Raw genomic sequence first — 26,502 nt, 5'->3', positions numbered from 1 at the left:
CTGACTTGGGTCTGGGTTGTTGGAGCTATCCAGTCTGTTGGACAGGCCACATGAAGGGCTTGCTCCCTCCCCGCATGACACGGCCCAAGCCCCGGACTCCCAGGTGTTACCCACAAGAGCAACCCGCACCCCGTCTCCCGACGGAACTCCTGCCCCCGGACATCCATGTATCATGGGGCCGAACCACTACCGGCTTCCCCGGCCGGATCAGCCGCCATCTTGGACACTGCGCCACGAGGCCGCGTGGCCTCAGCTCTACCCTAACCCTGGGCCTGGCCCGGCCCCGACATCCCGGCACCACCATCCACCCAGGAGGTGAACGGACCACTTGGCAGGTCAATGGGAGAAAGAAGTGTCGATGGCTCTCCCCCGCCAGGTGCCGATCGCCCTCCAGCTCCCCCGGGTGCTGGCTCCACCCCCTGCTGGGTGTCTGGACTCCCTCATCCCGGACCCCCCGACCTCCAAGTACGAGGGTCCGGACATCAAAGGGTGCCAGACCTATAACTAGGGCAGCTCCAGAGCAGGAAGGCAGTTGTATCCTGGAGTCGAGAGACACCGAGAAGAACTCAGCCTTGACGGACTACTGGCGCTGCCGTAGCCCTGCCTTGTGAATTATCGTCCTGCCTGCTGGCGCTGCCGCGGCCTTCTGCATCATCCATCCTCGTCGGAACCGGCTGGCGCTGCCGCGGACCGTTGTAACGACCACCTTCATCGGGACCTGCTGGCGCTGCCGCGGACCGTGTAACGACCACCTTCATCGGGACCTGCTGGCACTGCCGCGGACCGTGTAACGACCACCTTCACCGGGACCTGCCGCGGCCCGTCCAAGCTAGAACACCGAGCTCGAGGATTGTGAGCTATCCACCATACCATCTCAGCTACCAGATTGGTAACCAGACTGTCCCGCTACCCCCCTTTCCCAAACCAAGAGACTAGAATCGAGGGGACCCCTGAGTCCAGACCTCCTTGTACCATTTCATCGTACCTTAAGAAATCACCTATAAAGAACGTTAAATCCTATCCTTGTGTGGTGTATATCTGTGGGGGGGAAGTTACTCCTCTGTACGATCGCTGGAGACGGCTCTCCCCGGAGACCTCTCCCCTTGTCCTCGGCCGACCCTCCCGGTCCGTCTAACATTGGTGGCCAGCGGCGCGATCCGAATCAACGCGTAATCGTACAGAGAGTAGCTCACCCCACGACAAAACCACGATGTCAACCAAAGAGAGCGGATCCACCGAGAAATTCCAGATCAGGGGTCGCCAACCGGTCGATCGCGAGCTACCGGTAGCTCGCAGGTGCCCTCTCAGTAGCTCGCGATCTGACTTCCACTTTAGTAGCCTATCATTGTCGTTTTGTTTGTTTTTTAGGTCTTTTGTAGACGCTTCTCTCCCGCCGTAGGAAGCACCTTCTATTTGAGCCAATCTGGGGCGGGGTGAAGTGGTGACGTCAGCCAGCGCATGGGCAGTGTTTGCTGCCCTCGGAGAACCATCATGCGCGCCTTTTGCTGCATGTCTCCCTTCTATGATCCTGTGCACTTTTGCGGACCGAGCGGCAGCCTTGAAGGCATAATTGGATCTCCATGCTGAAATACAGGAGATGCAGTGTCAGCCACCTTAAGCAGAACCAGACAGACAGCAGGTATGTGGGCAAGAGGCGCTTTATTTTTTTTTCAATAGATGCCTGTGCATAGCGTTATTCAAGGCATCTAAAATAAATAAAATATGAGCAGTACTTCGAACAAGTAAATGTGGACAGAATTCCTTCCAATGGCTTTGGCTGTTGAAATTATGTAGCTCTTGTTGAGGTAAATTGTTCATTTTTAGCTCTGCTTTGCCGCCTTATTCTTAGGGTGATAAGACTGAGCATACTATCTCCCCATGTGACTTTCCACAAGGAGAAACGGAAAATCCAGATTCCTCTCGGGCTCGAGATCGCGGGGTGCCTTTTCGCAGTCTGTCCTACTCCTGAGTCCTGACACGAGACGGGGCTTATCTGAAAGTGTCTTGTCAGCATCTTTCATTTTGCCGGGCGTGGGATCCGTTCGCTATATTTTATTTATTATACCCTTTGTTATTGTTTATTAATTTCCCAAGCCGAAAGCTCAGATCTGCTGCTTCGTGGCTCTTTGCTACCAGATAAAGAAAACTTTCCTTATGAAACCAATCCGAGCACGAGGGAAAGGCCAGCTTGCTGTGATTCCTGAACAGCAGCTGAGGAGCTAACAGCGAGTCCGCGGCTGTCTTCACGGCACTCCTACCTTGGGATGCAATTTGTGGGGTCTGTGAGCTGAGGGGAGAAGAGAGCCCCAGTCGTTGGCAGTTCTGCCTCCCCTGGCTTTCATTGGGCAGGCAGCGCCTCTCTGCTGGGATGCAGCAGCCTCTGGGTCTGGCTGGGCTCACTCCTCCCTCCCACCTCCTTCCTCGGCCAAAAGGGAGAGCGAACCTGTCAGTGAGCACAGGGAGAGAGGGGCTGGGGCAGGAGATGTCACCACCAGTGAGAGACCACATCACCACCTGCTGCTGTGAACAAGGCATAGAAAAGCGGCAGAAGCAGATGAGGGGAACCAGGGCTTGTCAATTTTACAGCATTAACACATGGCTGCGGGGTTCTAGTGCTCAAACATTCCCTCCGCAACTTTAGGTTCTTGCCGCTGGCATGGCATGCTAGAAATAATTCATTTTCAGAATCCGAGCATGGAAACTGATGATTTGTTGGGTCATTCAGAAACATTTCTACCCACACTGTGCACCGTGTGCATGGCGCCCATTGATACAGATGAAATATGTACAGTGTGCTGTGTAGCATTCAGATCACTTTCCGATCTATGCTGGGTCGCGCTGGTACATTCTTAGAGTAACTATGCACGTTACAAATTGCTATCATCATCTCTCGTGTGCATGTTCCTACCCAACCTTCCCCAGCATATCCTGGTTCCTGTAATCCAGTCCTGACCGGGCCCCTCAGACCCCGCCGTTCTGTTCTGTTGTGTGTCCTGCACTGTTATTTCGAGGGCCTCCTGCTACTCTAAAAATCCTGTTTGTAAAACACAAAACCGATTCTTCCACCTCGCCTCCAGCTTATCAAATTCACATAAAGTACATTTAAATCTAGTTTTTGCATCACTCACCCATGCATGGTTTACGTAGGCTCCCAGGTGTAAATTGCTTCTGTCTTAACATATGCCTGGATTGGAATATACATTTTATGTGAATCTGGCACTTAAGGTCACCTGAAGCAGTGTGTATTTCTTTGAATCTTGTATCAAACCTTCTAAGGTAGTTATAAACATATTTTGGTGCCATGCCCATTCAGTCTTTGGCCTTTCTGCTAAGGTAGCTTTCATTTACAGAGGCAAACACTTGCCTATTGGTTACTGGAAACCCTAGATACCAATTCATTTCACAAAGGTTTTCCAAACGTTTAGAGAAGAGAATAAATAAACGTAGACTTTTTTTTTTATCATTCAAACTCTTTATATCCCTGTCCTGCACTATTGCTCCACCCAGTCCCTATGTTCTGTTTTTCTATTAACTTATAAGTATCACAATGGGTCTTTGGCACATTATTACACTCTGTTCCCGAATGGTTATGGAGCAGTTTATTATCAGATGATGTGGAGTGGATTGCGGATTTCCTGTATCCCAAGTTCATAGTTATATTTTAGTGACCATTTTATTGCTCAAGAACCAACTTTTATAATCAAGCTGGTGAGTTGGTTGAAAACATTTTACCAAATGAAATTTAAATATGATTTAAAGTAAAATTTGATTCTGCGCCCAGGACCAGACATCCTTAAGCAATATAATATATTTATTTGCAGCAATGTACACTGTTTCTGTCCATTTATTATTTGATGGGCGGAAAGTGGAGCTATGAGAGTTCAAGACAAATGCACCTCGTTTCGAATAGGAAGCATTTCATACAGCTGTATGTTCAGGACTCTGGTGAGTGTCCTGTGATCCACTGACCATGATTTGAAGATTAAGAGGCATTTTTAGAAGTAATAGCTTTTAATCATGAAATAATCATGGACTCCCACCATCCTTGATGACAATTCTATGATAATGAACTTAGTGGCAAGTCATGTGAACCATACATGTGGAATAGGTTATTATTACATGGAATACATTTATGGTCTGTTAGGAGAGAATTTGTACAGTGCAAACCATGAACTCATGCATTTCAAGGTCTAGTCATGTGATAAAGTAGAAAAAGTAGGTATGATGTAATAAAATATTTGTATTGCAGCATTTGTTACTTTATACTGCTTACTACCCTGCAAGCCAATCCATGTGTAGGGTTTGTGGAGGGAAAGGTGTTGTCTTTATTTTGTGAGCCTATGTGGGAAGTGTTCCATGTTGTGCATGATGACCACCGAGGTTCGAATACCGAGTTATGGAACGTACTAGTTTGGTGGATGAAAAGATGTGAGAGACAGATGTGCAGGTTATGGTTTTTAGTATGATTGCAGCTTTGAACAGCACTGCACGTCATTATGATTTCTTATGGTTGTAGTCTTCTTAGCTGGTTATGGCAGAGGTCAGGAGTATGCAGTTTGTTGAAGAGGAAAGCCAGGACTTATACCGGGCTCTCTGGTTTCATATTGTGCATTACAGACACTAAATGGGTATCTGTTTATCCCTCGTCAATGAAGCTGCGCGTGAAGAGACTTTGGGAACGATTCACAAGTTGCTTGGCCTTTAGTAGCTCACAATCATTTTCACGGATCAGAAGTAGCTCTCACTGCAGAAAAGGTTGGAGACCCCTGTTCCAGATGGATAAATTGGAAGAGTATAGCCATCGTGAACTGAAACAATTCTGCATGGAACTAGGCATTGCTACCACCGGCCTGAGTACCAAAGACGATTTTAAGCACGCCATTGAGTCGTGGGCAGAAACCGGGGTCGCCGGATCCCCAGACCAAAATGGTGCAGCATCGGAGAGGATCGCCACGGCTCCCGAGGAGCGAGGAACGGGCCTCTCGCAGGAAGAGATCCAAGAAAGAGAAAAAAACAGATTACATGAGTTAGAAATGGCACGACTCAAAATGGACGGTGAACTAAAATTAGCCGAGCAAAAACTGAACCTAGAACATCTGCGGCTCCGAGAAGAACGGGAGGAAAAACAGAGGCAGAGAGAGCTCGAAGAAAAAAGACTAACACTCGAACACGAGCGCAAACTGGCAGAAATAGAACTACGGAAACAGAACAAAGAACCGGAGGTGCCCGAGCGACCGCGCACCCCGGGAGCGACAGAAAAGAAAGTCCACATCCCCAAGGATGTTGTCCGAGAGTATGTCCGAGAGGACGACATACAACAGTGGTTCAAGGCCTACGAGATCGCCATGACCTCCCACCGGATCGATCGAAGTGACTGGGGAGCCGGCCTATGGGGGAGGTTCGTCAACGAAGGCCGCGATGCCCTACTGCAGCTCCCAGACCATCAGATGTCATCCTATGACCACATGAAGGCTGCCCTCCTCACCTGATATGGGCTCACACCCGAAATGTACCGCCAGAGGTTTCGGGACTGCACCCGGATCCCGGGTACAACGTGGGTGGAATATGTCAACTATTTCAGCCGAGCCTTCGAGGGTTGGATCAAGGGAAGCCACGTAACGACCTACGAGCAACTTTTTAATCTCATGGTGTGGGAGCACCTGTCTAACAACTGCTTCGTCGACCTCAGGCAGCACCTCCTTGACAGTAAATTGACTGACCCCCGGCAACTCGCCGCCGAAGCTGACCGGTGGGAAAGCACCCGAGTGGGCCGAAGAGGGCCACACGAGCAGAACCGGAACAACCAAGGTCAGCACCGTCCCCGAGGAGGAGGAGGAGGAGGAGGAGGCCAGGGGCGAGGGAGAGACACCGTCCCGGCCGCTCCCGCTGCCAGTACCCCGCCCCCGGCCAGCCGGGGGAACCCCCCGATGCGCCCGGGGTTCCGAGCCAACGTCACGTGTCACCGATGCCAGCGAGTCGGCCACTACGCCAATGACCCAAACTGTCCACAGAACCAAACTCCAAAACCCCGCCAGGTAGCTGCCGCCGCCCTGGGGGGAGAACAAATCTCTGAAGAACAAGAAGAATACGAGCAGGCCCAACAAGAGTGGGAACCGGCCGCCATGGTTCTAGCGTGCCTAGGGGGAAAAGACATGGTCCCGCGGGCCCCCCTACCCGCCAACACCAGAAAATATAGCCAGTGGGTAAACATTAATGGGCGCCGGGCCGAAGCCCTACGTGACACAGGGGCCAGTGTGACGGCCGTCCGCTGTCACCTGGTAAAACCAGAGCAGATCCTGCCGAACATTCTCTGCCCCGTCCGCTCAGCCGACAATTCCGAGAGTCTATGTCGGATGGCCTGCGTCCCCTTCGAATGGGGAGGGGTCTCCGGCATGTTGAAGGTGACGGTCCGGGATGATGCCCCCGTGGACTGTCTCCTGGGGAATGATCTTGAGAGTTCCCCGTGGGCCGCCGTCGAAAGAAGAGAGCACCTGGGGATGCTGGGCCTCCCGGACTGGGCGTGCGTAACCACCCGGTCCATGGCCGCCCGTGCCATCCCCCGACCAGAAGAACCAGAATGGCCTGCACCTCCTCCCCCGATCGCTCCAGTAGAGGACACCGACTATACCGACCCCCCAGAGCAAACCCCCGAAGGGGTCGCCCAGCCCCAGGACCTTCCCGGCCTGGCTCAGTGGCGTCAAGAAGGGGGGCCCACCCAGGAACAGTTCCGCCAGGAGCAGAAGACCTGTCCCTCCCTCGAGGGACTCCGCCAGCAAGCCATCGCCCAGAGCGCAGGGGACTCCACCGGAGCCCATTGGGTCTATTGGGATAACGACCTGTTATACAGTGAACAGAGAATCGCGGAGTTAGGGGCCAGTCGAGTGCTGGTGGTGCCCCTCCGTTTCAGAGACTTCCTGCTAAATTTGGCCCACGATGTCCCTCTGGCTGGACACCTGGGCCAGGACAAAACCTACAGTCGCCTGGTGACCCACTTTTTCTGGCCGAGGATGCGAAACGACGTCCTCAACCACTGCCGGTCCTGCCCCACGTGCCAGGCCAGCGGGAAGAGCGGCCGCAAGCTCAAAGCACCTCTGCAACCCTTCCCAGTTGTCACCACCCCGTTCGAGAGGGTGGGAATAGACATTGTGGGGCCCCTGGACCCCCGCACAGCACAAGGACATCGGTTCATCCTGGTACTGGTGGACCACGCCACCCGCTACCCCGAGGCTGTGCCCCTGCGAACTGTAACAGCTCCGGTGGTCGGCCGGGCCTTAATTGGGGATCTTCTCCCGGGTGGGCTTCCCCCGAGAAGTCGTCAGCGACCGAGGCACAAACTTTATCTCGAAATATATGAAGTCCCTCTGGCAACAGTGCGGGGTCACCTACCGATTCACGACCCCCTATCATCCTCAAGGAAACGGACTAGTTGAGCGATTCAACCGTACGCTCAAGGGAATGATTGGGGGATTGGAAGAGCCCCTCCGTCGCCAGTGGGATGTACTACTTCCGTGCCTCCTCTTCGCCTATCGGGAAGTGCCCCAGAAGTCCCTCGGTTTTAGCCCTTTCGAACTCTTGTACGGGCACCCTGTGCGAGGGCCCCTCAGCCTAGTCACAGAAGGTTGGGAGATGGCCCCCCTAAAGACCCCTCCAGACGTCTTCAAGTACCTCCTGGCACTACGCAATCAGACCCGGCGATTCAGGGAAATGGCAAAAGCGAATCTTGAGGCCAGTCAGGAGGACATGAAAAAATGGTACGATCAAAATGCCTCCTCCGTCGAATTCGAACCTGGTCAACAAGTGTGGGTGATGTCCCCCACCGAACCATGTGCCTTGCAGGCAAGTGGACGGGGCCCTTCAAAGTGGTCGAACGCAAGAGCCCCGTCACCTATCTCATCGATATGGAGTCTCCCCGGAACCCCCTCCGGGTCCTCCACACCAACAGACTCAAACCCCACTTTGTGCGCTCGGAACTCAGCCTCCTGATGGCTACAGACAGTGGGGCGGAAGAAGACTCCGAGCCTCTCCCGGATCTCCTGAAGACTCAGGAGAAAGACGGTTCCGTGGACGGGGTCCGGCTCTCCGATGCCCTCACCCCAGAGCAACGCCAAGGCTGCCGGGACCTCCTGCTGCAGTTTGCTACTCTGTTTTCCCTCACCCCAGGGGTCACCCCCTGGTGCTTGCACGACGTGGACACGGGGGACAGTCCCCCTATCAGACACCGGGCATACCGCGTACCAGATCGGGTGCGGGCCTGCATCCAAGAGGAAGTGTCCAAGATGCTCACGCTCGGGGTCATCGAGCCCTCGGACAGCCCCTGGGCCAGCCCGGTCGTGCTGGTCCCCAAAGCCGCTGCCCCCGGCACCACTCCTGAACTCCGATTCTGCGTCGACTATCGGGGCTTGAATGCTGTCACCAGGACCGACGCTCATCCCATCCCCCGAGTGGATGAATTGATCGACCGCATGGGGGCTGCCCGCTACCTCAGCATCTTCCACCTGACAGCGGGCTACTGGCAGATCGGTCTCACACCCCGTGCCCAAGAACGGTCCGCCTTTTCTACCCCTGATGGCCACTACCACTTCAAGGTCATGCCCTTCGGCATGAAGAATGCCCCAGCTACTTTTCAGCGACTAGTGAACCAGGTCTTGGCGGGGCTCGAAGAGTTCAGCGCCGCCTACCTGGACGATATCGCTGTGTACAGCCACCACTGGTCCGACCACCTCCACCACCTCCGAGAGGTCCTGCAAGCCCTCCAGCGGGCCGGCCTCACAATCAAGGCTGGCAAGTGCCAAATTGGTCAGGGGTCCGTGACCTACCTCGGACACCAGGTGGGAAGCGGTCTGGTGGCCCCTCTGCAACTCAAAATCGCTGCCATCCAGTCCTGGCAACCCCCAGTCACGCAGACCGAGGTCCGAGCCTTCTTGGAACTCACCGGCTACTACCGGCGGTTCGTGAGGGACTATGGCAGCATTGTGGGGCCCCTCACGGGTCTCACGTCCAAAAACCACCCGAAGAAGATTAACTGGACCCCCGACTGTCAAGCGGCCTTCGAGAAGCTGAAAGCCGCCCTGTGCACCGCCCCTGTGCTCCAGGCCCCCGATTACAGTCGAGAATTCATTGTGCAAACGGACGCCTCCGACCACGGCATCGGGGCGGTTCTCTCCCAGCTGAACCCCGAGGGTCTTGACCAGCCGGTGGCCTTCATCAGCAGACGCCTCCTGGCCCGAGAACAGCGCTGGAGCACAATCGAGAGGGAGGCCTTCGCAGTGGTGTGGGCCCTCAAAAAGCTCCGGCCCTATCTCTTCGGTACCCACTTCCGGGTGCAAACCGATCATCGACCCCTGCAGTGGCTAATGCAGATGCGGGGGGAAAACCCAAAACTATTGCGCTGGTCCATCTCCCTGCAGGGGATGGACTTCACTGTGGAACATCGACCGGGCCAAGACCACGCCAACGCAGATGGCCTGTCACGCTTTTTCCGCCTCGACGAGGAGAGTCCCCAAGAGGATGGGTGACTCTCCCCGCCTTCAGCTGGGGGGGACGCATGTTGGACAGGCCACATGAAGGGCTTGCTCCCTCCCCGCATGACACGGCCCAAGCCCCGGACTCCCAGGTGTTACCCACAAGAGCAACCCGCACCCCGTCTCCCGACGGAACTCCTGCCCCCGGACATCCATGTATCATGGGGCCGAACCACTACCGGCTTCCCCGGCCGGATCAGCCGCCATCTTGGACACTGCGCCACGAGGCCGCGTGGCCTCAGCTCTACCCTAACCCTGGGCCTGGCCCGGCCCCGACATCCCGGCACCACCATCCACCCAGGAGGTGAACGGACCACTTGGCAGGTCAATGGGAGAAAGAAGTGTCGATGGCTCTCCCCCGCCAGGTGCCGATCGCCCTCCAGCTCCCCCGGGCGCTGGCTCCACCCCCTGCTGGGTGTCTGGACTCCCTCATCCCGGACCCCCCGACCTCCAAGTACGAGGGTCCGGACATCAAAGGGCGCCAGACCTATAACTAGGGCAGCTCCAGAGCAGGAAGGCAGTTGTATCCTGGAGTCGAGAGACACCGAGAAGAACTCAGCCTTGACGGACTACTGGCGCTGCCGTAGCCCTGCCTTGTGAATTATCGTCCTGCCTGCTGGCGCTGCCGCGGCCTTCTGCATCATCCATCCTCGTCGGGACCTGCTGGCGCTGCCGCGGACCGTTGTAACGACCACCTTCATCGGGACCTGCTGGCGCTGCCGCGGACCGTGTAACGACCACCTTCATCGGGACCTGCTGGCACTGCCGCGGACCGTGTAATGACCACCTTCACCGGGACCTGCTGGCGCTGCCGCGGCCCGTCCAAGCTAGAACACCGAGCTCGAGGATTGTGAGCTATCCACCATACCATCTCAGCTACCAGATTGGTAACCAGACTGTCCCGCTACCCCCCTTTCCCAAACCAAGAGACTAGAATCGAGGAGACCCCTGAGTCCAGACCTCCTTGTACCATTTCATCGTACCTTAAGAAATCACCTATAAAGAACGTTAAATCCTATCCTTGTGTGGTGTATATCTGTGGGGGGGAAGTTACTCCTCTGTACGATCGCTGGAGACGGCTCTCCCCGGAGACCTCTCCCCTTGTCCTCGCCGACCCTCCCGGTCCGTCTAACACAGTCCATGATGGCCTGGATTTTGGGTTGTAAGGGCTGTACCTGGCCTCCACCTACAAGGTGGCCCAAGTACACCACAGTGCCCTGCCCTATCTGGCATTTGGATGCCTTGATAGTGAGACCTGCACTCTGCAGAGCCTCTAAAACCTTCCCAAGGTGGATCAGGTGATCCTGCCAGGTGGAGCTAAAGACAGCAATATCATCAAGATAAGCTGCACTAAAGGACTCCAACCCAGCCAGGACATGGTTCACCAACCTCTGGAAGGTGGCAGGGGCATTCTTTAACCCAAAGGGCATCACAGTAAACTGATAATGCCCATCAGGGGTGGAGAATGCTGTCTTTTCTTTTCCTCCTGGGGCCATGCCAATCTGCCAGTACCCTGCAGTTAAGTCAAAGGTACTGAGAAATTTGGCAGCCCCCAATTTGTCTATCAGTTCATCTGCTCTTGGGATAGGGTGAGCATCTGTCTTGGTGACAGAGTTGAGCCCTCTATAGTCCACACAGAACCTCATCTCTCTCTTTTCACCCTGTTGATGAGGTTTGGGGACCAGAACCACTGGGCTAGCCCAGGGGCTCTCTGAAGGCTCAATGACCCCTAACTCCAGCATCTTGCTGACCTCAGCTTTGATGCTTTCCTTGACTTGATCTGACTGTCGATAGATTTTGTTCTTGACAGGTGCACTGTCACCAGTGTCCACATCATGGGTACACCAGCTTGTCAGACCAGGGGTCAGGGAAAAGAGGCTAGCATATTGTTGCAAGACTTGCTTGCAGTCAGTCTGCTGTTGGGCAGAGAGGGTGTCTGAAAAAATCACACCATCTACTGACCCATCTTTTGGGCCGTAGGATAGGAGGTCAGGGAGTGGCTCACTCTCTGCTTCCTGTTCTTCATCAGTCACCATCAGCATGGTGATGTCAGCCCTATCATTGTAGAGTTTAAGGCGGTTCACATGGATGACCGTTTTGGGTGTCCTGCTAGTGCCCAGGTCAACTAGATAGGTTACCTCACTCTTTCTCTCTAGGATAGGGTAAGGGCCACTCCATTTGTCTTGGAGAGCCCTTGGTGCCACTGGCTCCAAAACCCACACCTGTTGCCCTGGTTGAAATTCAACCAGTGCAGCTTTTTGGTCATACCAGTGCTTCTGGAGCTCCTGGCTGGCCTCAAGGTTCTTGGATGCCTTTTCCATATACTCAGCCATTCTGGACCTTAGGCCAAGCACATAGTCCACTATGTCCTGTTTGGGTTCTTGAAGAGGCCTCTCCCAGCCCTCCTTTACAAGACACAGTGGTCCCCTTACAGGATGACCAAACAGAAGTTCAAAGGGTGAGAAACCTACTCCCTTCTGTGGCACTTCCCTGTAAGCGAAAAGCAAGCATGGTAACAGGACATCCCACCTCCTTTTGAGTTTCTCAGGGAGTCCCATGATCATACCTTTCAATGTCTTGTTGAACCTCTCAACAAGACCATTGGTTTGTGGGTGGTAGGGTGTAGTAAACTTGTACTGCACTCCACACTCTTTCCACATGTGTGTTAGGTAAGCAGACATGACGTTGGAACCTCTGTCTGAAACCACCTCCTTAGGAAAACCCACCCTGGTGAAGACACCCAGGAGGGCCTTGGCTACTGCAGGAGCTGTAGTAGTCCTAAGTGGAATTGCTACAGGGTACCTAGTAGCATGATCCACTACTACTAGAATGAATTTGTTCCCTGAGGCTGTGGGAGGTTCAAGTGGACCCACAATGTCCACACCTACCCTTTCAAAGGGGACCCCCACCACTGGTAGTGGAATGAGGGGGGCCTTTGGGTGGCCACCTGTCTTGCCACTGGCCTGACAGGTAACACAGGAGCTGACAAACTCCTTCACCTTTTGGTGCATCTGGGGCCAGTAAAAGTGACTCACTAACCTTTCCCAAGTTTTGGATTGCCCCAGATGTCCAGCTAGGGGGATGTCATGAGCCAAAGTTAGGAGGAACTCCCTGTACTTCTGTGGCACTACCACCCTCCTGGTGGCTCCAGGAGTGGGGTCTCTTGCCTCAGCATACAGTAATCCCTCTTCCCAAAAAGCTCTGTGGGTTCCACTGACATCTCCCCTGGCTTCTGAAGCAGCTTGTTGTCTCAGGCTTTCAAGAGTGGGACAGTCTCGCTGACCCTGGCACAGCTCTTCCCTAGAGGGTCCCCCTGGGCCCAAGAGTTCAACCTGGTAAGGGTCAAGCTCCATGGACTCAGTTCCCTCAGGGGTATCTACATCCTCTCCAGGGGGAGAGGGGTTCTGAGTGTTTGGCTGTACAGAAGCTGGTCCCCCAGTCTTCTTGCCCTTCCTCTTGGTTGGTTGGGCCATTATTCCAGGCTCCAAACCTACTTTTTCACCCTTCCTCTTGCTCTGTGCTCTGGTTTGCACACACACCAATTCAGGGATGCCCAGCATGGCTGCATGGGCCTTTAACTCAACCTCACCCCAGGCTGAGGTTTCCAGATCATTTCCAAGCAGACATGCAGCTGGCAACTTTGGAGAGACCACTACCTGTTTCAGGCCAGTAACCCCCCCCCCAGCCTAATGTTACCATGGCCATGGGATGACTAGTGGTGACACTGTCAGCGTTGGTGACTGGGTAAGACTTCCCAATCAAGTATTGCTCAGGGGAAACCAGTGTGTCTTTCACCATAGTGACACTGGCACCTGTATCCCTCAGAGCTTCTACCCTAGTTCCATTTACCCAGGGGTACTGTAAGTATTTCTTTAAGTTGGGGGGCCACACAGCCACAGTGGCAAACTCCACTTCTCCCAAGGAGACTAAACTTGCTTCAGTGTGTTCCCAGATTTGCTCAGGGTACACCTCTGATCCCATTTGTATACTTGCTGCCCCAGGAGTGGCTGTACTGGGTGCCTTAGGGGCTTTGTTTTGGGGGCAAGTTACAGTTAGGTGTCCCTGCTTCTTACAGGTATTACACCAGGCCTTTAAGGGATCAAAGTTCTTCCCCCTATATGGTTGGGGCACATAGGGAGTAGTTTGGGTCCCACCCACCTGAACATGTGTTTGGGGCCCTTTGGAAGACTCAGACTTTTTATCTTGGGGATTCTCACCACCTTTCCCCTGGGGAGGTTTTGTGACCACCTTCTTTTGGTCACCCCCAGTGGTTGTCTTGGTCACCCTAGTCTTGACCCAGTGGTCCGCCTTCTTTCCCAATTCTTGGGGAGAAATTAGACCTAGGTCTACCAAATGCTGATGCAACTTTTCATTTGTGCAGTTACTCAAAATATGTTCCTTCATCAATAAATTGTACAATCCAGTAAAATCCTGCACACCATGTCCAGCTAACCAACCATCCAGTGTCTTCACTGAGAAATCTACAAAATCAATCCAGGACTGGGTCTGGGTTTTGTGAGCCCCCCTGAATCTAATTCTATACTCCTCAGTGGTGAATCCAAATCCCTCAATCAGAGCTTTCTTCATGAGGTCATAGGATCCTGCTTCTGGCCCAGAGAGAGTCAGAAGCCTGTCCCTGCAGTTACCAGAGAACAGTTCCCACAGGAGTGCCCCCCAGAGAGGTTTCTTTACTTTCCTGATATCACAAGCCCTCTCAAAGGCTGTGAACCATTTGGTGATATCATCGCCTTCCTCAAATTTAGGGACAATCCCTTTGGGGATTTTAGGGTCAGAAGTTTCCTCCCTATCCTTGTTATTATTATTGCTGCCACCATTGATGGGTGCTAAACCCATCTCTCTCCTTTCCTTTTCTAGGGCCAGGAGTCTGGACTCTAGATCTGTTCTTCTGGCCAGCCTCACAAGGCTGTCCTCTTCACTGGGGGGTCCCCCAGTGTTGTCTCTGGGACCAGAGCCACCTGTGTGGTCTCTAGGTGCCCAGATGCTATGTCTTGAGTTGGAGGGTATGGGTGCCATCTCCTCCCTAGGGAATAGTATGGGGAGGTTGCTGTCCACCTCCCCTGTTTCCCTTTCCTCATCTGACTGGCCATCACCATGTTCAGATGGGTGGTCTTTAGCATACTCAGCCAGGAGCTCCTGGAGCCCTTGTTTGGTTGGATGCTGACCCATTTGTAAGTTTTTGAGTTTACATAAGGACCTCAATTCCTTGAAAGACAAGTGTAAGTAAGGTGTGAGGTCGAGCTCCTCCACCAGGTCCATGTTATTATTATCACTAATAGCTGGGTTTGTTTGAGACATTCTAACCTGACAGTTCTAACCCTCTACCCTGACTATAGTGACTTCTATTTTTCTAAAATTCTAATGGGACTTAAGCAAGGCCCTAGCAAGACTTTTAGTAATTTTGGAAAAACCAATCAGAATTCTAAAGGCAATTTTTAAGAGTTCTGTCGTGTGATCAGATGGTAACCAAGTAGTCCAACAAATGCAAGTTTGTATCCCACCGCTGATCCACCAATGTGAGAAAGTGGCTCTGTATATACTGTTCCCTAATAGGTACAGGGTGTACAGAGTCCACAGTCCCCCAGAGGCTGATAGGGGTCAAAGTTAGGTATGACCTTACTCTCAAAAGTGGTAGCTTGGTCGAGCAGTAAGGCAGTACCAGAGGACAGTGTAAAGCATTTATTATACACACTCAGTCAGCAAATGGTTTCACACACTCAATAACTGAACTCTAGGCCAGTGGTTTATATATATAAACTATATGCTTGTTTTATTTTTAGAACCACGAAGGGGGTAAAAATATACTTTCTCAGAATGAGAGGTTGAATATAAATACTTTTGTCTTAAGCAATACATTTGTGTAATCAGTCACAGTTGGTTGCAATAAACAATCCTATTTCCTAAACATAACAATGCATTGAGCTCAATGGTAAATTCAGGTTATTTGTAATAAATTACTTTTCAGATTACTTTTGGAATTCCAGGTCTGGCTCCTAGAACCAGCCTTGGGTCAGTATTCAGAATCAAGTGATGAAAGTCGACTTAATAACTGTAATGATTTTTAAATAATATTTAGCTATTTCAAAAGTTAGCACTTAGAAAATATTTCAAAGAAAACATTCAATGGATCTCTATGGCAAGAAATTCAAATTGCAGGTAGAGTACTTTATCGTTACTTTAGTAATCCAGGACTGGGTACCTAGACCCAGGACTGGGGTCCTTATCAAAAACAGGTAAGTAATTTCGTTTGCAGAAATGGTACGATTTTAAAAGAATATTTCAAATTTGCAAAAATAGACACTTAGAAGAAATTTCACAGAAAAGCAGACAATGGTTTCTTATGGGAGAAAAATGAGTTACAGGTAAGTATAGTTGTGAACACTTTTCAAGGTCAGGGCTGGGCACCAAGATCCAGCACTGGGAGCTCACCTAGGAGCAGGTGAGTAAATTCGTTTTTGTCACTTGGCTGATTTTTGGTGAATTTTTGCAGTTTTGAAAAGTTCACACTTAGAAGATTTTTGAAGAAAAAGCCAGTCAATGTTACCCTATGAGGAAAATGAAGTTAGCGGTTTAAGGGTAAGTACTCGACTGGCAGAGTTGAAATTCCGGGCATGGACTCAGGGGTCCCCCAGTGTCAGGTAGGTACAGTTGGTTCACCCTCAGCGGTTTCAGGACGGCCGGGTGCAGAGAGAGTTAGGCCCAATGTTATCCTATGAGGGATAGGGGGGCCTTGGTTGGTGGCTGCTGTCTGGCAAGCCACGCGGCTGTGGGAGCTGGGCTCCTGGTCACTTACTCAGGGCAAGTGGGGAAGTAGGTTAGTGTAGAGAGGGCACTGCCAGGGCCACTCGGGCGGCTGGGTGCAGGGTGCTTTTGAGCCTTCGGGCGCTCAATGGAAATCAATGGGAATGTTCCGGTTTGGAAAAAGGCTGCAGGCTCGGGGACGAGGATGTTTCAGGTGCCACCACCACTTCGAGAGGTAAGTTAGGTAGTTGTAGGTTAGGTGGGTACCCCGGGATTGGGCACAGGGGGCCGCAGGGCGCCGGGTGCAGGGGTGCCTTTTGACGTCGGGAATCTTACCCTCTGGTTGATCGCGGTTGGGGTGGCACTTGGTTCTGAGGCTGCAGGCTTCTTCCGGGATGTCGAGGGGGGTCCTTGGGTGCCGGACTCGGGGTCACAGTCGCCGTGGGGTCGTCCTCAGGGTCTTTGTCCACTCCGGCACTGGCCAGGCTTGGCTGGTGCAGAGTGTGTTGGGTCCGCGGTTCCGGGCTGCTGCCAGGGGTTAAAAATAGGTTTCTTGAGTAGAGCCTCTACTCATGGGAGTCCCAGGGGCTTAGAGCCAAAAGGTAGCCAGGTCATCCGGGGTTGGTGAGGTTGCTGGCCACGAGAGATGCCACGCTGGTGCAGGTTCGAGAGTCGACAGGCCGGTAGGGCTGGGGCCTAAGCAGTTGGTGTCTTCTTCTCTTTTTAGCAGCTGCAGGGCAGGTCTTTGTTCTTCTTGCTCTTCTTGTAATTTTCTATCTGGAATCTAAGGAAGGAAGGTTCGGGGTGCCCCTAAATACTAGATTTAGGGGCGTTACAGGTAGGTGAAGGCCAGGGACCAATGGGTCCTTGTCCTGGGGTGGGTACACCCCCTATCCTGCCTCTCTCCTGTGGGAGGGGGGCAGTAGCCTAATCCTGATAGGGTAGGGCCTCCCATCTTCAAGATGGCGAGAGCCCGGAGATGTGCTTCACCTCGCCTCCCCCACCTGAGGGGTGGGGTGGGCAGGCTGGCACATCCCCTGTCCTTGTATGGGGTTTCCGGCCAAGCTTCCCGCCAGAATGGGGGGTTGCAGTGGCCTGGGGAAACTCCAAATGGCGGCCTGCCTTTGAAGCTTCCCTTTGCTCATCCTGGGGGAGGAGATTTCTCACCTCACCCAGGATGTGCATTGTTGCAGGCCCGGGAGAGCAGGGGCTCTCCCACCCAGGGGTCCAGCAACGTGTCTGCTGTGTGGCAGCCTGGGCAGCCTCAGAGCAGACGTGGATTGTAAGTTAGCTGTAAGGGGGCATCTCTAAGATGCCCTCTGGGGTGCTTAGTACATTAAATCCTACACTGGCATCAGTGTGGGTTCAATGTGCTGAGAAGTTTGATACCAAACTTCCCAGGCTTCAGTGTTGCCAATATGGTGCTGTGGAGCTCGTGTTTGACAAGCTCTCAGCACCATGTACTCTTAAATGACAGCACTGCACTTACAGTGCCCAGGAATGGACCCGGGTACTGTAGGGGCACAGGGCTCCTGCTCCTGTGCCCACACCATAGGCGTAATGCACCCACCTAGAGGGGTGGCTGACATATGCCTTGGCAGTGTAGGTGATGGGCATGGTACACAGTGATGTGTGCCATGTCGACTCTTTGTTTTGTCCTGCACCCAGACACTCAGCCTGCAAGGGCAGTGTGTGTGTAAGGGTACAGGGCCTCTGAGGGTGGCACAATGAGTGCTGCAGCCCTTAGAGGCCTTCCCTGGCCACAAGGCCCTGGGTACCTAGGGTACCATGTACTAGGGGCTGACATGTGGCTAGGGTTTGCCAATTTGGAGTTTGTGTGGTTTAAGGAAGGAACATAGGTCCTGGGCACCTGATTGGCAGGAACCCAGGGTACACTCAATCGAAGTACATTCAGCAATTTAGCAAAAAGTGGGGGCATACCATGCAAGAAAGATGGCACTTTCTCACACCCAGCAACTGCTGGGCAAAATTATGTTTTTGTGTTACTGCATGTTGTGTGCTCCCCTGCAGGCATAGAGTGAGTGGGGCTGTCGATACCTCTCAGGCCACGCAGCGCTATACACCCATGCCTCATTGGCAGTGCTTTGTTTGTACTACCTTTTATTTTATAGCAGATTACAGGATCTTTTCAGATTTCTTACACCAATCCCACAAGATTTTACATCTAGTTCCCATTGGGGATACCATATATAATGGACTAGACCGGCAATACTCTCTGGTATCCCTGTGTTTCTGGGGTTAGAACTTACCAGTATTCAATTTGATATGGTCTTATGTTGGATGGATGAGCACAGTATTTCTATGGCAAATAGTACCCTTCCTTTTGCTTTCCAACATCGTTTACAAAGGGATACCAAATAATATGGCTCACGCATTGCTGTAATATCTTGTATCCCCTATGTTTCATGTGTTACTCTTTATCCATTGACCACTTGAAGTTGACTACAAAAACTTTTCACATTTTTTACATCATTCAACAAGATTTTACATCTGGTTCCCTTAAGGGATACCAAATATAATGGCCTAAACCGGCTATAATATCTGGTATCCCTGGTGTTTTAGAATTTACCAGGATTCAATTAGACATGGTCTTATGTTGGATGGCTGAGCACAGAATTTCTATGCTGATTATAACCCTTCATTTTGCTTTCCAATATCATTTACTATGGGGATACCAAATAGTACGTCTCACACATTGCTGTAATATCTCATATCCCCTATATTTCATAGGTTACCCTTTAGCCATTCACCAGTAGAAGTTACTTTTTATTATATAGCAGATTACAGTATAGTTTCAGATTTTGTACATCAATCCCACCAGGTTTTACAGCCGGTACCCTTAAGAGATACCCCATATAATGGCCTATACCGGCTATAATATCTGGTATCCCCAGTGTTTCTGGGGTTAGAACTTACCAGTATTCAATTTCACTTTAGCACAGTATTCCCATGGCAAATAGCATCCTTCCTTTTGCTTTCCAACATCGTTTTCAACGGGGATACCAAATATTATGGCTCACGCAATGCTGTAATATCTCGTATCCCCCTAGTTTCATTGTTTACCCTTTAGCCATTGACCACTTGAAGTTGTGTTTTACTTGATAGCAGACTGCAGTAACTTTTCGCATTTTTTACATCATTCCACGAGATTTTACAACCAGTTGTTTAAGGGATACCAAATATAATGGCCTATAACGGCTATAATATCTGGTATCCCCGGTGTTTCTTGGTTTAGAACTTCCTAGGATTCAATTAGATATGGTCATATGTTGGATGGGTGAGCACAGTATTTCTTTGCCAAAAAGCACCCTTCCTTTTGCTTTCCAACATCGTTTAGTATGGGGATACCAAATATTATGACTCATGCATTGCTGTAATATCTCTTATCCCCTAAGTTTCATGGGCTACACTTTAGCCATCGTCCACTTGAAGTTGTCTTTTATTTGATAGCAGAATACAGTATCTTTTCACATGTTGTACATCATTCCACAAGATTGTGCGTACGGTTCCCGTGGGTGATACCATATATAATGGCCTATACCAGCTATTATATTTGGTATCCCCTGTGTTTTTTGAGTTAGAACATACCAGTATTCAATTCGACATGGTCTTATGTTGGGTGGGTGAGCACAGTATTTCTATGCCAAATATCACCCTCCCTTTTGCTTGCCAACATCATTTACTATGGGGATACCAACTATTAAGGCTCTTGCTTTGCTGTAATATCTTGTATCCCCTACATTTCATGGGTTACCTTTTAGCCATTGACCACTTGAAGTCGCCTTTTACTTGATAGCAGACTACAGTAACTTTTCACATTTTTTACTTCATTCCACAAGATTGTACGCCCGGTTCCCTTAGGGGTTAGCTTATATAATGGCCTATACCGGCTATAATATCTGGTATCCCCTGTGTTTCTAGGTTTAGAACTTACCAGTATTCAATTTCACATTGTCTTATGTTGAATGGATTAGCACAGTATTCCCATGGAAAATAGCACGCTTCCTTTTGCTTTCCAACATCGCTTACAATGGGGATACCAAATATTATGGCTCACACATTGCTGTAATATCATGTATCCCCTACGTTTCATGGTTTACCCTTTAGCCATTGACCACTTGAAGTTGTGTTTTACTTGATAGCAGACTACAGTAACTTGTAAAAATCTTTACATTATTCCTCAAGATTTTGCATCTGGTACCCATGGGGAATACCATATATAATGGACTATACCGGCTATAATATCTGGTATCCCCCGTGTTTCTGCGGTTAGAATTTTACCAGCAATCAATTTGACATGGTCTTATGTTGGATGGGTGAGCACAGTATTTCCATGCAAAAAAGCAACCTTCCTTTTGCTTTCGAACATCGTTTACTATGGGGATACCAAATATTATGACTCACGCATTGCTGTAATATCTCGTATCCTCCACGTTTCATGAGTTACCCTTTAGCCATTGACCACTTGAAATTGCCTTTTACTTGATAGCAGACTACAGTAACATTTCACATTTTTTACATAATTCCTCAAGATTTTGTATCTGGTTCCCATTGGGGATATGATATATAATGGCCTATTCCGGCTATAATATCTGGTATCACCCATGTTTCTGGGCTTAGGACTTACAGTATTCAAATTGACACAGTCTTATGTTTGATGGGTGAGCACAGTATTTCTATGCCAAATAGCAGCCTTCCTTTTGCTTTCCAACATCATTTACTATGGGGATACCAAATATTATGACTCATGCATTGCTGTGATATCTTGTATCCCCTACGTTTCATGGATTACTCTTTAGAAATTGACCACTTGAAGTTGCCTTTTACTTGATAGCAGACTACAGTAACCTTTCAAATTTTTTCATCATTCCACAAGATTGAACGTCTGGTTCCCTTAGGGGATACCATATATAATGGCCTATATTTGGTATCCACTGTGTTTCTTGGGTTAGAACTTAACAGGATTCAATTTGACATAGTCTTATGTTGGATGGGTGAGCACAGTACTTGTATGCCAAATAGCGGTCTTCCTTTTGCTTTCCAATTTCGCTTACTATGGGGATACCAACTATTATGGCTCACGCTTTGCTGTAATATCTCATATCCCCTATGTTACATGGGTTACCCTTTAGCTATTGGCCACTTGAAGTTGTCTTTTATTTTATAGCAGATTACAGTATCTTTTCACATTCTTTACATCATTCCCACAAGAATGTATGTCCAGTTCCGTTAGGGGATACCACATATAATGGCCTATACCGGCTATAATATTTGGTATCCCCTGTGCTTCTTGGGTTAGAACTTACCAGGATTCAAAGTCAAAGTCAAAGTCAAAGCTTTATTTCGATAAAAGTCATTATCATAAAAGCAGCTCAGTGTATAAAAAGTTACAGTTAAGAACAACAGTAATAAATTTAAAAAGATTTTATATCTCTGTTCCAACATTTAGGAAGGGCAATAGTTTCAAAAAATGTTTGTTCAGTTAAACTAGCCAACTAGTTGGTTAAATTTTAGAGGTTAAACAATTATGGCAGCATTTTCAGTTTAAGAAATTTTTCTAACGAAGAATTAAACAGATTGTTTTAGCTTTTTGGCTCGGATAGCCCAAGCCCAGGATAGAAACTTGGCTAGGGCGCAAGCATAGGGTACGCTACTGTCCGAAATAAGTATCCTAATTGCCACATCATGACTCCTAGTCCCCAGCTGACGGCATAGGTTTTTGAGCCAGACCCTCCTTGGAGTAGCATATTCGCCGCACACAAACATAAAATGTGCTAATGTTTCCGGTTTAACAAGACACGATGGGCATAGCTCAGACATTTCCATACAGGATTTCCATCTTTTAGTAAAGGTATTAAGTGGTAAGGTTCCCATTCTAAATCTAAAATACAAGGCCCTATCAAAGGGTTTCCCAATTGCATCCAGGTACAGTTCCCGCCTGGGGCAGTCTTTGAACCTCAGAAAGTCCTCTGTTAGCCTGCCCAGGGAGGTGCTAGAGTTTCTTTGAGAACAAATCCAGTCCCAATAAAGCTTTTTAAGTGTTTGCTTTGGGGGTGAAGTTCTACTTAGCCATGATTCAAGTTGACCCAACTTAATTAATACGTTTTTCATGTCTTTTAGCCATTTGATTTTATACCAGCTTGGTGATGGCATGATTTCCTTGAGGCCTCTGGCATATCCGCTTAGTTCTTCTACCCGCCAAATACGGGCCCATAATAATAAAGGGCGAAATTTCGCGATTTCGCCAATCTGGGTACAGCCAAGGTCCATGAATAAAGGAAGTGTCGGGGTGCCTTGTGGAAGGGACATTATTTCTCTGCAGAATTTGTTCTCAGATCTCTGCAGAGCGTCAGTGGACGAAAAGCCCCAGAGTTCCGCCCCATAAAGGGCAGAGCTAACTCCTTTAGCTGTGTAAATCTCAAGGACTGTTCCTATAGGCCTTGTTGTACTGGAACGTTGCTCTCTTAATAGGGCACCTGTAATCCTTTTGTGGCTCAACAGCATTTTATCTAGGTGTGGCATCCAGTCCATTTTATCCGAAAGGCGTATTCCAAGGTAATCAAAGACCTTTACCCTTTCCAGAAGCTCAGCGTTTAGGGTGGGGGAACGCACATGTTGTTTCGGTGGATTGAGGACAAGGTACTTCGTTTTGTTAGTATTTATTACCAGACCTCGTTTGGTACAAAATGATTGGAAATTGTCCAAAAGTCTCTGGAGTCCCATTGGGGTTTTGGAGATTAAAAGCGTATCATCCGCGAAGAGGAGGGTCGGTATGCGTTCGCCAGCCAGGGATGGCTCGTCAGATGGATGTTTGAGGAGATGCTCAACCACCCCATTGATGTAGAGAGAGAAAAGGGTGGGAGCCAGAACACATCCCTGGCGGACTCCTCTCTCCACCGGAATACTGCCCGTTTTCTCCCCTCCAGGGCCCCACCTGACCTGGGCAAAGCTGTCCTGGTGTAGTCTGACTAATAGGGATAGTAGATAATGTGGCAGCCCCATGTCAGCAAGTACTTTCCATAATAGGTCCCTAGGTACAAGGTCAAAGGCAGTCTTTAAATCGATAAACGCGAGATAAAGACTGCCCTTGCCTATAACCACAACCTTCCAATATACCATCATGAGCCTAAATGCCTGCTCAATCGTTCCAGTACCCACTCTAAAACCTGCCTGGAAGTCGGAAAGGATTTTATTTTCTTCTACCCAATTTAGGATTCTAAGTAACAGGACTTTGCCGACAACTTTTTGGCTGGTATCTAACAAGCTGATTGGCCTATAGTTAGATGGGTCATCCCTCGAACCTTTCTTATGGATGGGGACCACCTCCGCCCCTTTCCACGATGAGGGAATAGGGGCACCCCTACAGATGGCAACAAGAAGGGAATGGATCAATTTGCCCCATTTGGTGCTATCGGATTTTAGCAGGTCCCCGGGAATCCCATCAGGTCCGGCCGCTTTTTGTGGAATGATAGAGCTTATTGCGTATTCCACTTCCTTTAGCGTAAAATCAAAGTCAGTGGGGCAGAGTGCATAGTTTGTGGTAGGCAGGGATATAGCAGACCCTCTCCCGTTGGAGCCGTCATGGCAGGAGTAGAGTTTGGAGAAGTGGTCCTCCCACACCTGGCTTGAGATGTTACAGGTTAGCAGATCACTGTCTGGTCTGTTACGTGCCCTTATAGTGTCCCAAAAATATTTAGAGTCTTTTTTCAGGCTGGCTTCTTTAAGGGTTAACCAGTAGGCATCTTCCCACTCCCTTTTGGCCAACCACAAGACCTTTTTATATTCCCTTCTAGCTATTTGAATTGATAAGGGGGACTTCCCTTTAACTGCCTCAATTAGACATGTCTTGGCCTTTCTGCATGATGCAGAATACCAGTCGTGTCTGCCTTTGGGTTTGGTTAGAGGTTTGGTTTTCCCTATAATCCCTTTTACCCAGAAAAGGTCCCCTATAGTTTTTATGGCTACTTCGTAGATAGTTGTTACCTTATCTGCTGCCATAAATAAATCTATGGAGCTGATTACATCTTGTGTGCCATTAATCACCTCTTCAATAGTGGACAATTTATTAGTATTACACAAGATCTTATTCCACTTAAGGCGTCTTCCACAAGAGGAGACAGTAATCTCCTGTGGACAGCTCGGTGGTGCTAGCGGCGCTCTGGTAGACCAAGAATTCATTAGGGTTAGGGAAAGTGAGTTATGATCACTCTCTATGGTAGGAATAACAACCATATCGATGACCGAACTCCAGAGCCCCCGGTCCAGCAGAATATAGTCTATCCTTGTGGAGTGACCAACTCTGTTGAACGTTGGGGCACCCATCTGATCAGAATGTGTGCGGCCATTGGCTGCTCTTAATCCAAACTCTAATGTAAGTGCGTTAAGCTGTATTGCACTGCGAGTCCAGCGCTTAATGGGTGGGATAGAGAGGATGGGAATACCCCACCTACTGTCCTCTTCTCCTAAATCGGGTATTCCTTCTAGGGGGAGTGGCTCATATGTGCAGTTGAAATCTCCTGCTATTATGATATGGCCAGGTTCGTTATGGTCCCCTAATTGGGCCTCAAGTTCCGCTACTGTTGGTGAGATGCACCCATTTTTGGAGCCTCTAACGTAGACATCGTAGAGATCTACAAGTAGTCCCCCACGTTGGCCCGATAGAGAGATACCAAGGATGTCTGGGTTTCCTGCCTTTTTTATGGTTATCCGACAGTTGAGCGAAATGCTTACCCAGATGATAAGCCCCCCTGATGGCCGCCCCTTCCCTGCCTTAGGTTTTACAGCTGGTGTATAAAATGTGACAAACCCGACACGGTGCAGTGGCTCAGTGATCCAGGTCTCTTGGAATACACAAATCTTGTGGGCGTCAATCAGGACGTTCCACTCCGGGAGGCCTAATTTCCTAGAGATCCCCGCAAGGTTCCAACTAAGAATTTTTATCTCGCCATGTGTTGGATCACCGTCGGGGATGGTAATAATTTTAGAATTTGGTGGGTCTACACTGTCCCTAGTAAATATGTGGGCAAGTGGTATTAGGAGTGCCTCTGTTGGGGATTCGGAACACATAGGGAGAGATGTGGCTGGCGGAACATCCTCCATATCGTTATCGGTGATAGTGAGATTTATATCTGGACCTTCCATGAAGTTAAGTCAGTCTACCTCATCTAGCACACAGTATCTATTTGGATGAGCGAATTGTGAATACGAGGGGTCGAAAGAAGGGGGCAAGTCCTGCCATGGCTGTTGCCAATGATGGTTAGCGAATTGTGGAGGCTGAAGGGGTTGCTGCCACTGCTGAGCAGCCTGATATAGGGGTGGTAGATGTTGAAAAGGTTGTTGCCACTGAAGACTAGCATGATGTGGGAATAAAGATGAGAATTGTGGTGGTTGTTGCCAGTGTTTAGTGGTATGTTGCGGGGGATACACAGACCCTCTGTTAGTTGGAAAAGTAGGCCGATGGGGATTTAGTCTTGGCGACATGGGAAGGAAATAAGACAAAGGGAGTGGATTGATTTGGGTAGCAGGACCACTATTGGGTGTATTGCATATGTAGCTGGCTGCCCCTATATCCCTAAAGTTAACTGTAATTACATCCCCTGCTATTGTTTTCTTACTCCTGCCCACCCAGTCCCCTCTACGCACTGTAAGAATTTCACCACTCATATTGCTAGGTAAAGGTTTGTGTAGTTGAAGCCACTGAGCACATTTGTTTTTTAGCTCTACAAAGGTTTCTTTTACTCCCTCCTTCAGTGGGGGAACGGCTGTCAGCACAACCACAAAAGGAGAGACTTCCGGTGGCAGGCTAATTGACTTAAAGCGCGCCTGCTTTGGCTTAGAGCCTTCGGGCTTGTTTGTAGAATGAGGAGCTGCAGGGTTAGTAGACTTTCCTGTGAGATCTTTTGCTTGTAAGTTGGTAGTTTTATTTCCACCAGCAGATTGTTGCAAAGCCGAAGTAGGACCCACCGCCTTCGGAGTAGATAGGGGTGGGGATTGAGCAGAAGTATTCCCTGTTTGGGACAGGTGTAATACAGCTGAATCCTTGGTAGCTGATGGTATTTTTGCCTTGTTAGATGCATCTTTAGGGGGCTTGACGCAAGGTGAAGGTTTGGGAAGCGTTTCTTTAATCCCTTGTGACTGAATAGACCCAGGCCCATTCATCTTATTAGGCCATTTCGAAGTTATTAGCGACGTGAGTCTGTCA

The 26,502-nt window shown here is 49.8% G+C and overlaps 1 protein-coding gene across 1 annotated transcript in view; it reads left to right on the top strand.

The window, feature by feature from the left end:
• The first annotated feature begins 1,476 nt into the window (after window positions 1-1,476).
• Window positions 1,477-26,502, top strand: part of LOC146811798 (uncharacterized) — a 224,297-nt gene continuing 199,271 nt past the window's right edge. The window contains exon 1 of the mRNA XM_085618792.1: window positions 1,477-1,639. The gene's annotated coding sequence lies outside the window, so the exon portion shown is untranslated. The remainder of the gene's footprint in view (window positions 1,640-26,502) is intronic.

Source organism: Triturus cristatus, chromosome 7, assembly GCF_964204655.1.
Source record: "Triturus cristatus chromosome 7, aTriCri1.1, whole genome shotgun sequence".
Classification (NCBI taxonomy): Eukaryota; Metazoa; Chordata; class Amphibia; order Caudata; family Salamandridae; genus Triturus; species Triturus cristatus.
The sequence above is the reverse complement of the archived record's forward strand: the minus strand, read 5'-3'. Positions and strand labels throughout refer to the sequence as shown.